This window comes from Lutra lutra, chromosome 2 (assembly GCF_902655055.1).
Source record: "Lutra lutra chromosome 2, mLutLut1.2, whole genome shotgun sequence".
NCBI classification, from domain to species: Eukaryota; Metazoa; Chordata; class Mammalia; order Carnivora; family Mustelidae; genus Lutra; species Lutra lutra.
The window spans coordinates 209,341,159-209,352,972 of NC_062279.1; the positions used below are offsets into that span (position 1 = coordinate 209,341,159).

An 11,814-nucleotide genomic window follows, 5' to 3' on the forward strand; every position below is an offset into this window, starting at 1 on the left:
AGTGGGTTAAGCCTCTGCCTTCGGCTCAGGTCATGATCTCAGGGTCCTGGGATCGAGTCCCACATCGGGCTCTCTGCTAGGCAGGGAGCCTGCTTCCTCCTCTCTCTCTCTGCCTGCCTCTCTGCCTACTTGTGATCTCTCTCTGTCAAATAAATAAAATCTTAAAAAAAAAAAAGCCCTGGGGCATTAGATTTTACAAAAGCTGCACACTTATTCAAGAACGGAATAGGAAAGAACACTGATTACGGAGGAATATATGGACCAACATTCTGCTCCTAAATGTGGTTACAAATGAAACCTTACAACATACCCAAATTTCACTGGCCCCATAAGCCCACCTCCACCCTAAGAACATCAGATTCTCTTCCAAGGATCCCACTTTTTCAGTACTGGTAGGTGCCCTCTGGGGGGAATTACATCATGTGAGCTTGAGAACCAGCCCAGGCAACAAAGGACTTGCCGGCTCCGGGTTACCAGTAAACCGGAATGGCGCCGCCAGGGGACACCCATCATCACTCTGCCCCGGGCGTCAGCGCCCCTCTTGAACTGAAAGGGCTCCCTTCTCTGAGCTCTGCTCTCGGAAATAGTATGTGATGATCCTGCTGCGGGGCCAAGTTCTGTCTTCTGAACAGGGTGTCTATGCTCAGGAGACAGAGGGAAAGGGCAGGGAGTTCAAGCCACAGCCACTATATGTTTCTACAATCTACAATCCTAGACTCTCAAACCATCTTCAGAGATCACCAATCCCTCCTTGCAATTTGCCTCCTGCCACTGGTATCTGCTCCCACCCTCCCCCATGTCGATAGAATTTCACTCATAAACTCATTTAAGTTTTATCCTGAGCAAGTGCTTTACTCTTTAAGGAAATCTCTAGATATAAGTAGATTCCAGGACTGCCTGCCCAGGGGTTAAAGCTCTAGTTGTGAATTATGTCTATTTCCTATTTCCTTCTGTACGTTTCAAATGGAAGCATTTCCATCCTGGCCATCCACACCGTCCTTGACCATCGGTACCCCAACAGACCCTGCGTGCCTGGGATGCCGAGGACCCACCTTACGTCTCTGCACTCCCCATCACAGCATCAGTCATCGCAATTCACATCTGTGTAGGGCTTGACAATGTATAAAGGACTTCCACATTTATTACCATTCTGGAGCTTCACATCATTTCTATGAGTAAAGCAAATTGAATATTGTTACTTTCATTTTAGAGCTATAAAGATGGACACTCGGAGAGGTAAGGAGATTTCCCTCAATAGCATTCAGCCGGTGAGGAGATGAGCCAGGCTCAGAATCCAGATCTTAAGACTCCTGGTGCAGGTTCTTTGCAACGCATAATGCGGCCACCCTCCACTTCCAGCCCCGTGTGCCTCTCTGCAGGTTCCCTCACTTTACTTTCAGCCAAGTTCAAATAATCTCCATGAAAGTAAATTTCCATGCTTCCAGGCCATCCAAAAGAGCTTCCAGAGAAGCGAGGCATCATTACTCCCTCTTTCCCGCTGGAAATATGATAAGAAAACCCACTGGGTACATGTTCTTGGGCGTAAATTAATTTTAGAATAAGCTACCCTGACTTCCAGCCAGAACTCTCCACCAACAGCACGCAGCACAGAAGTCTGATGACTAGAATCTTGACTTAAAGCATGGATTTGCCTCACTTGACTTATCTGGAGGACACATGTTGCAAACCAACTGAAAAACAAAAAATACTCTGTGTTTAATTATATTTCAATCTATGGTTGAACTTCATTTAAATGGAATCTATAATTGGCACATTTGTCAAGTATTACTTCTGCCAGAGTTGTGCATAAAAAGTATAATAACAACATTTGTACAGCTGCAGCCCAAGTTAGCATCAATAAATATCCCCTAGATTAGGGGGCGAGTCACAAAAGGACAGTGGCTGTCACACTTCCATAAGACACAGTTAAATCTATTCAGAAACAAATTGATTCTCAGATTTTGCTAAAACAGCATATGGCATGTTTTCAAAATTAATGAGCACTTATTGAGCACCTATGTTGTCCTCGGTACTGTAGAGAATTCAGAAATGGAAAAGGTATGTCCTAAGACGGTCAAAGGAGAGAGGCACCCCAGCGTATCGGGATCAAGGTGAAAGTACAGAACTATCGTCATCATCATTATCATGATTATATTATGTGTCGATGACCCACATGCCAAACACTATGCTTAGTATTTTATTTGAGTTATCTTATTTAATCTTCATAACAACTCAGTGAGATAGTTACTATTGTCGTTCCACTTTTACGGAAAATGAAAGCAAGATACAAAGAAGTATTTTCTTTGTATGAGGTGGGGGAGCCAGGCCTGGAACACAAAGATCCGGATCTCCAGCCCGCGTGCTCTCGGCCACTTCCCGCACCTGGAGAAGCCTTCATGAGGGGCCGGACCGTCCCTGTGGCCCTGAAGACTGGGTAGGGTTTAACTGGGAAGAACGGAAAGAATGATCAGAGATCATCATATTATAGGATGAGCAGGTGGCATAAGTGAAGGCCCCGGAGCATTTGGATTTGACCTGTGAGGGTCCCTGAGGGAAGTTAATGGCAGGAAGGAAAGTCAGCCTGGCAGAGCAGGACACTTGAGAGAGAACGTCAGAAATAAGGAGTTTTAAAGGAGTTTTAAAACTCCAGGCAGAGTTTTAAAGACTTGAGCCTGTGGAAACAGAAAGTCGTGTAGACAGACTCTTGCCCGGGAAAGTGACAATGACAAAGCGCTGTAGCACACGAGCAGCATATTCAGGAACAGGGGAGAAGAAGAAGGCTTGAAAGAGGCAAAGCAGCTCCCACCTGTTGTGAAATCCCCACAGACCCTACTGCTCACTGGGCGTGGTTCGTACTCAACAAATGCTGGTCAGCTCGGGGGACAACAACCCACAGGAATACAAAGAAAGCTCTAAGTCCAGGAAAGCGCCTGCCAGAGCCACTGACAGATTTTCATGAAGAGAAAAGGAAAAGGGAAGAAACCAAAAAGGCACCAAAGTGCTCCCCTAGGTAAAAAGATGTGTGGTGCTTCTGGCTGCCAATGGAGTTGGAAAGGAGAAGGAGGTTTCCGGTGGGTCCTGGGAGGTGATGAGACCTCCATTTGGGTTTGAAAGGGACACTTTCAACTGTGTCAATTGCTATATTATAGGCATTTGGAGAAACAGGCCTAGAACACATTTAAGATTCTCCAAGGGTAGAAAGCATAGTCCTTACTCATCACGAAATTCAGGTAAGTAAAAGTTGTCATTTTAGTTACGGGCTACTTCTGTAGGCAACTCCAAGTAGGTAGAACTTTTTTAAGTACAAATGTCACTTCTGGACCTATTTTATCAAACACTTGTGAAGTAAAGAAATTCATAACGCACAAGAATACTACCACAGACTGAGAAGAACTAAGCCGAAGGAAATCAGTCAAGGAGGGAAGCTCTTTTCCTACCCCTTGAGACATGCAGCCAGCACTGGCCATTTGACTGACAGGAAACACCAGCCTTTACTATCAAAATACGAAAAGGAAAAAATCATGTAACGGTTTCTCAGCAAGAAGTCATTAGACAGATGTAATCATCATGAGACCAAATATTCCTATAAGTGAAACGCATGCACTCAGGACCACAAGCAGAGTTTAAAAGCAGCTAACACAAAAGGCGCGGAGAGTTGCCTGTGCGTAGACAATGGCTCAGATGGGAGCGAGCAATTCAGTTGGCCCTCAAACAAACTGAATTGTGAATTTACAAGACAAACTCAGTACCCATTAGCTTAAAATTCAAATGACCTCATCGAAAGCCCAGCTGTGGCAACAGGAGCTATTACTCTCAAAGCAAACTTCTCCCTTCTGATCGTGCGCCGACGTCCAATCACACAAGCTCAGCCTTATGCACCAAATTATTTGCTTTCAACACAGCCTGACCACTGGGCTCGTTCTTTAGATGGCTGAGGCCCATCAGAATGACCAAGAGGATGAGAGCACGAAAGATTCATTTAAACAAGGGGCTGATTGTAATCGATGAAATCAAGATCTCTACCAGGCAAATTAGAAGGAAAAAAAGCTGCTTGAAAGTGTAAGTTCTTCCCAGAGAGAAGGGCTGGGGTCGATTAAATATAAAGCTGGAAAGACCCACAGAGGCAGCCTAAGGAGTCATTCGGCCCATGGAGCCCATTTGTTGTCCGTAGACTCGAAGAGAAATAAACAGAAACCAACGACAGTGCTCTAAATAAGAAGCATATCAACACGGGTTCAGGGAACGTGGCAAACCTTGTACCCAATTTGGAGGCAGAATATTTACCAAAGGTCATTTGATAAGTTAGTTGTTTGAAACCCTGAAAATATCTTCTCCCCAAAAAGTAATATTATTCATGGTGATTGGCTTCCCACGGTAGACCACAAAAATCTCCTGATACAGGGTAATAATGTGTAAGTATAGTCCTGGGATAAGGAGGTACTACAAATTGTTCTGTAAAAATAGAATCTTACCATCCTGTAGAGCAGTGCTTTTCAGATTATGAGTCACAACTCGTGAAATCAATTCAGTGGGTCTTTCCTTGTTTAATTCTTAATAGAATGGAAGAAATGGAATGGAAGGAGTAGAATTGCAAAGATCAAAGTACGTCCCCCATCATACGTAAATGTATTATTCCTGAAACTTGATTTCAGTGCTTTAGGTATAGCTAGCTGTTGCATTCACGACTGCAGTGTGCAATCCCTGTCTTACTGTGGGCCCCGGCTGAAACAGTTCGCGCCGCTTTCATGGGTGCCTAACCCTAAGCCAGGGTTGAATAGCACTCGTTGAATGAATGAATGAATGAGTGCGTGAGCTGGTGAACACAGGAGGAATGAATAAACGGGACGCCGGCGGTGCCCCTGACACACACAGCTGACCCTTGCAGAGGAAAGCTCGCTCACTCCGGCATCTCCACACTAGTGAGGCAATGGGGACACACGGTCCCAAAAGCTGCTTCCCTTGGCCTGGGACAGGATCTCTGTCACAACAGGGGCCATTATGCAGGAAAGATGGGGACAGGGTTGCTACAGATGAGTAGGATTGGACTCTAGAGGCTGGTTTCTGAGGGGAAGGGGGGCAGGTAAGAGGGTTGCCAGATTTGGCCCATAAAAATACAGGGTGCTGGTTAAATTGGAACTTCAGAAAAACAACAAGGAGTCTAAGAGCAAGGAAAACCATCAGCCTTCAGAGTTGGAAGATCAGTCTGACCCATCAGTTACTCGTGGAGGCAAAATGCTGTGCACGACACTGCTGGATGCAGGGCTCTTGAGCCTGAAGAGGTCAGACAACAGGCAAGGTGCTCAGCGATGACCACGCCCTGAGCACTGTTCTAAGCACCTTCCAGCATGAACCCGTTTAACCCTCCCCGCCCTGCACTTGGCACTGCTGTCATCTCCACTGAAGACGGAAAACCAAAGCACAGAGAAGTTACTCCAGAAAGCTGCCATAGGTCTCCTGTAGAAACACGCCAGTAGTATTCAGTGGGCCTGAGGTAGACAGCTGGCTGGGTCCGAGGGGCTGGGTCTGGAGGGGGGTCTGACTGAACCTTGTAGGAGGGAAACTCAAGAGATGACTTAGGGGAAGAAAACTCCAGGCAGAGCCAACAGCTTAGTGGTGAGATGACATGATCAGGTAATGGGCGTAGGCAAAAGTTGCTGGAGTGCTAGCAGTATAGTAAGAGGAAGGAAAGACTGGAGAGGAATTGTAGGTAGTGAGCACACTGTCACTGTGACAGTCCACAGGGTCAGTCCACAGCATGAGTGACCGTCCACACTGTCAAGTGGAACAGCATCTCCTTTTGCATCTGCAAGCGAGGGCAAACCACCAAGGAACTGGGGACATATAAACACTGTGCTGAGTTGGGCTATTAAGGAAAATTGCTTTGGCAATGGTCCCAAAGACAGAGTAGATGAAGCAGCAGTCAGAGGCCAGGACAAGATCAAGTAAGTGAGAGCAGCACTGTGGAATCAGAGTCCAGGATTTACCTCCCAGACTGGATCCACAGTAGGGAGGAGCCTTGGACACTTCAGGTAATAACCCTGAGCCCTGGCTTCCTCACTTCCAAAACAGGGCTGACAGTACAACTTAACCTCATAACGTCACTGGGGATAAAACAGGACAACACGCAGGAAACGCTTCATCAGTGGAAGCTCTCTGTAAAGGGTCATGGTGATCAAACTTGAATCTTCTCCTTTGCTCTGAGTTCGATGAGCCCTCGACTGAACATTTTCAGGAGTGGGGTCCTCGTGCCACCCCAGTGGTGACCCAGTGGAGGAGGAAGGATGGAAGACTGCGGGCACTTACCATTCCTGCTTCCAAAGAGAGAGCGCATAACGAGGAATAAAGCTGATATGGGATACAAAACCTAACACCAAGTACCAAGTAACCACAGCTGAAGAAGGTAGGTGACCCTTGAGAGCTCACTCTAGCATACATCACTAGAGTCACCTTAACCAATTACTTGAACTCTGTAAGCCCCGATTTTCTTGTCTGTGAAGCACGGTTGTTAACACCTGTACCGGGCCTGAGAGCTGAGATCGTGTGTGTTCTGCCCTCAGAACGATGCCCACCAGAACGTACAATAAATGACAGTTATTATTGTGCTATGCATGAACTAAAATGAAGCTATCGGCACAGTCGGCAGCAACAGCGGTGGAGACAGAAACCAGAATGCGGAAACAAGCACAACATACAGGACGTGTGACGTGACAGTTCTAGAGGACACCACATCCATAAGCAGCAGCATGGAACCAAACACCCCTTTTTTAAATATTTTATTTATTTATCAGAGAGAGAGAAGCAGGCTCCCTACTGAGCAAGGAGCCCGATGCGGACTCAATCCCAGGACCCTGGGATCATGACCTGAGCCACCCAGGCGCCCCTGAACGCCCCTTTTCCGGAAGGCCAGATGCGTTCTGCCCAGCGGATGCGGCTCCTGCAAGGTCCCCTCCAGGTTAGATCATGGAGGACGGCAGCATTAAAAACGCAGGTTTGCAGACTGAGGGAAGGGGGCCTGGAAGGAGAAAACGCAGTCGCCTCTGATTATATAATTGTCCTGCCTCTTTCTGCTGGAAGCCAGACCCATCGCCGACTATCAGGAAGGCACAATGAAGAGCGCGGCTGAGGCTGAGGGGCGGGGGCTGGGGGGGCAGGTTCCCAACAGGTCAGAGCTGACAGGAGCAGGAATGCACATCAGGGCCAGACTTCCACCGGGCTAAGCACACGGGACACGTGTGATAGCACCTGCTAGGTCTGAAACCACCGTCCTATGCTTAGAATGTCCTGCTTCTCTAGACAGCAGAACACACAGAAGGCCCGCTCTTTCCGCAGCTGCTCTGCCTTTGGCGAGGCACGAACGTTATTCCAAAATTCTAGCCCAGGGTTCAGGGCACTGCTGTGATGGAGGTAGACCTTCCATCCTTTCATTTTTCTTGGAACTTTAAAACTGCTTCTCAAGGACTTGGTTTGTAAACTTAAATACTAAGAAAAAGTAGAGGGAAGATTAACAAATGGCCATGAAGACGTGCTGGGTTTCAAACGCGCACCATCTGTCCTTCTCCTCTGAAGGAGACACGGCAAGGTACGCACGAGACCGGTTTTCCAACCCCAGTGACTCTCTGCCCCTGTGTTCCCCACAACCCGTCACCCCATCTCTCGTGTTGGACAACTGCAAACACATGAGACGTCCAGTCAGAACTCAGCCCTCTTTCAGGCAGAATCTCCCCTGCGCACACCGCACTGGCCTGAGTCGGAGAAACCACGCCCACGGCCACCCCCTAACCAAAATGAAACCAAAGGCCATTCATTATGAAAACCTCCGTCTCTTCTCTTGATCTCCCTGAACTAAAGGTCGCCTCCGAAGTTAGAATTAGAGCATTTGGTGGAGATGCAGAGCTGTCTAAATTTTCTCACGCCCTAGCACTTTCGCTTTTGGGAAATGAATATTTAGAAAGGTTTAAGAATAACTTTCTTACACATTTCTCTCCCTCCCAAATAGAGAGTGCAACAAATGCTTCTTCCTTTATGAGTAAGAATGTGTGGCCTGGGAAGAAAGCAATCCCAAACACACTCCTGACTCAGTTACACACCTGTTTGGACAGATTTTCCCCGGTAGGTAGGGAAGAGATGATGTCTTAACTCTTCTAGCAACACTGATTAAAGGGGGTACCTGGTGGGGGTTCAGCAACGCCGAATCAGTCATCTTTAGAAAGGAGAGAACAGAGACTTCGGAGGCTCCTGCCCCCACATGGGTAGAAAATGACACAAAGCAAGACACGCAGAGTCACGAGGGAGGGGCTGAAGGAATTCCCTTTCCCAGGAGCTCTTCAAAGACAAAACAGTCACTCCTTTTCTTAACTGTCGTGGTGTATCTCTATTTCTTAAGCTGCCCTCAGACCAGCAATGGGGAGAGCCACTTACTCTAAGAAATCAAGGTCGGGCGTCTGTTGGCTGGAGGACGAAACAGGAATATTCAGCCAAAAGTCAGTACATACAACAACATCGCTTGGAATAGGTTGGCCATTTAAAAACAAAGATCCAGAGGGTGCCTGGCCGGCTTGGTTGGTGGAGCAAAAAACTCTTGATCCTCTGGGTGTGGGCTCGAACCTCACGCTTGGTTTAGAAAATACTTAAAAATAGAATCTTTTAAAAATAAATAAATAAAAATAAAAACCCAAATCCAAAAAAGAAAAAGTCAGAGAGAAAGTTTCAAAGGAGCATCTCGCCTCCCTGGAATGACCCCCAAGTGCGACCTAACACTCCCGCCACAGAGAAGGAAATGGCAGAGATGACAACGGGCCAAGCGACACAGCTGATTTTTGCTGTGGGCCTGGAAAGCTTTACGTTTTCAGGCTTTTCACTCTTTTTTTTTTAGATTTCAGGCCACGGAGCGCCCACACCTGTTGGTCTGGTTTCCGCTCTTCGTCCCTTACTACCGCGACCCTCCTGCTTGACACCGATCGGTCACAGGGCAGGGACGATGCCCGAGCCCTAAACTGGAAGCCCGTGACCAGAGGCCCCGGAAAGCAGGAGCGCCTACGGGGGCCAAGCGCAGAAGAGACTCCGCAGCAGGCAGGGGAGGTGGTTGCGGAGCGGGGACCCCAAGTGCTGCCGTCCCGGCCGGTCGGGAAACTGCAGCCGCAGCGGGCCACGTGGCCCCAGAGCAGCGGCGGGAACGGTTGTCCGGCCCGAGCACTGAGTGAGGCTGTAGGAAGGGTGGCGGCCACTGTCCTCTGGTCAAGGCCTCAGTGTTGGGCAGTCCGTCGTGTAGACGGAGACAAAGGATCCACTGTTCCCAGTGTAGACCTGAGGGGAAGGGGGCTGCGGTGCCCCGTGTGAGGCCGTCAAGGCCCAGAGGCCAGCACAGGTTTCCCAAAAACGGCCGCTGCCCCCAGCGCCTCAGCCGGACAGGCCGGCGCGCTGCGAAGGGCTCCCACACCACCCCGCAGCCCCAGCCCCAGGCAGCCCGCGGCTCGGGCGAGCGGTGCGGACGGCGGTCGGGGCGGGATGCGCGGGTCGGGCGGGATGCGCGGGTCCGGGCGGGATGCGCGGAGTCAGGTGTGGGTGTCCGACCCGGAAGGCCGCACCTACTGCCCACACCGGCCCGAGGCGGCGGCGATGCTGCTGCTGCGTCCCCGCACCCGGGTCGCACCCGGACCCGCACCCGGACCACATCCCGGACCGTACCCGGACCCGCACCCGGACCACATCCCGGACCGTACCCGGACCCGCACCCGGACCGCACCCGGGTCGCACCCGGACCCGCACCCGGACCGCACCCGGACCGCACCCGGACCGCACCCGGACCCGCACCCGGACCACATCCCGGACCGTACCCGGACCCGCACCCGGACCGCACCCGGACCCGCACCCGGACCCGCACCCGGACCGTACCCGGACCCTCATCCCGGACCCGCACCCGGACCACATTCCGGACCCGCACCCAGACCGCACCCGGACCCGCACCCGGACCCGCACCCGGACCCGCACCCGGACCGTACCCGGACCCTCATCCCGGACCCGCACCCGGACCCGCACCCGGACCGCATCCCGGACCCGCATCCCGGACCCGCACCCGGACCGCACCGGGACCCACGGCGGACACCGCGCACGCCCGTCCCCTCCCGCGGCCCCGGCCCGCGCACGCCGCCCGCACCCACCTCCGGCGCGGGAGAGGCGCCCTTGGCCGGCAGCGCGCTGCCCAGGAGCTCCGCCAGGAACTTGGCCATAGACGAGCGCGGGGCTCCCTCCGCAGCGCCCGAGGCGGCCCCGCCCAGCGCGGGAGCAGGAGCCGGAGCGGGAGCGGCGGGCGGCGGCCGGGGCGGGGGACCGGGGCGGGGCGGCCGAGGGGGCCGGGGGCGCCGGGGCCGGGACGAGCGCACCAGCCGCCGCCCGCCGCTCCCGCTCCGCCGACCGAGCCTCCCGCGCCGCGCCCGCCGCCCCCGCCGGGTGGAACGAGGGGCAGGTCCCCGCCGGGTGTCGCTGGAGCGAGGGGCAGGTCCCCGCCGGGTGTCGCCGCGGTAAGAGAAGGGCCCGCCGAGGGGGTGGCGGGAGGGCCGACGGCGCCGGGGGCGGGGGCGGGGGACGGGGGCGCGGCGCGGACACCCCCCCCCCCCCGGGGCACGGGCGACAGCGCCTGGCTGGACCGCGGGAGGCGACGGCGGGGAGGGTCCGCGCGGGCAGGCGGGCCAGGACGACCGGGTTCCCCAGTTTCCTGCTCCTCGGCGGGACCCGAGGTGGGAAGCGCGGCTGCCCCCGGCGCTCACTGACCCGGGCGAGTTGCGGGTGCAAGGGGCGACCTGCCCTGGGGTTTCCCGGCCGGCCCCAGCCTCCCCCGGGGAAAGGCAGAGAGGTGCACCCTCTCCTCACACTGACCCTGTTGCGGGATGCGGCCGCACACGTGTGGCAGGGACGGTGGAGGTGACTTTCAGGCACAGAGGCTGGACCAGAGCCGCTCGGTGATCAGGCGCAGCTCCCCGCTGGCCTGGGTTGGGGTGACGGTTTACGGTGGAAAAGGGTGGTCAGGCCCTGCGACCGACACAGACAGGTGTGGCCCTGTTTTTCTTTCCAAACCTATAAGGCTTGTCTTCTAACGACAGAGATGACTTCTAGGGCGCAGGCCTCTGTTGCATCCCTGTGGCCGTATATCTCAAACCTCAGCGTACACAGGAGTGACCCGGAGAGCCGGTACAAGATCAGAAGTCCTGGGCCCCAGCTCTCAGGGTTTCTCATGGGAAGGTTTGGGGCGCCACCTCAGGATCTGCTTCTGTATTCCGCGTGCCAAGAGATTATGATGTAGGTGGTGCCCAGGATGGATTTGGAGAACCGGCGCCCCACCTTGTCAAATCCAGAAGTCAGAGCATGCAAGAATGGGAAAGCATTAGTATGGCCATAGACAGAGACCCTAGAGAAAGTTTGTCAAGTCACCTAATTTTGTATGCAAGGAAGCTGAGCTAGAAAAGTGCATTACTTCACAAGTGACCTTGTACGAGAGACACTCCAGGCATCACAGGCGCACCCTGCACATCTTGCCTGACTGAATGAACAGGAGACGGGCAGGACGTGTCGCCGGGTCTAGAGCTCCTGATTCACATTCCAGAATTCTAGCTGGTGCAGCAAAGTCACTGTGAATTCAGGAAATAAAATGGGAAGGAAAAGTGTTAAACTAAATTAGTTGGAATACGTATCAGCTCAGTGCTTCTCCAAGTTTTTCAGTCAAATATTTTTCACAGTAAAGAGATTATCAAAAACAAATTGTCTGTGTAATCTCTGGTTTCGTCTTTTTTTCATTTTAGCCTATGAAATATTCGCGTTCAT

The 11,814-nt window shown here is 52.3% G+C and overlaps 1 long non-coding RNA gene across 1 annotated transcript; it reads right to left on the reverse strand.

Moving 5' to 3' along the window:
- Positions 1-388: 388 nt before the first annotated feature.
- On the reverse strand, positions 389-10,271 carry LOC125094415 (uncharacterized). The gene is made up of 3 exons (XR_007125495.1): positions 10,158-10,271; positions 8,168-8,448; positions 389-624 (listed from the first exon to the last, which is right to left on the reverse strand). It is a non-coding gene; the product is annotated as an uncharacterized LOC125094415 (long non-coding RNA).
- Between the last annotated feature and the right edge of the window lie 1,543 nt (positions 10,272-11,814).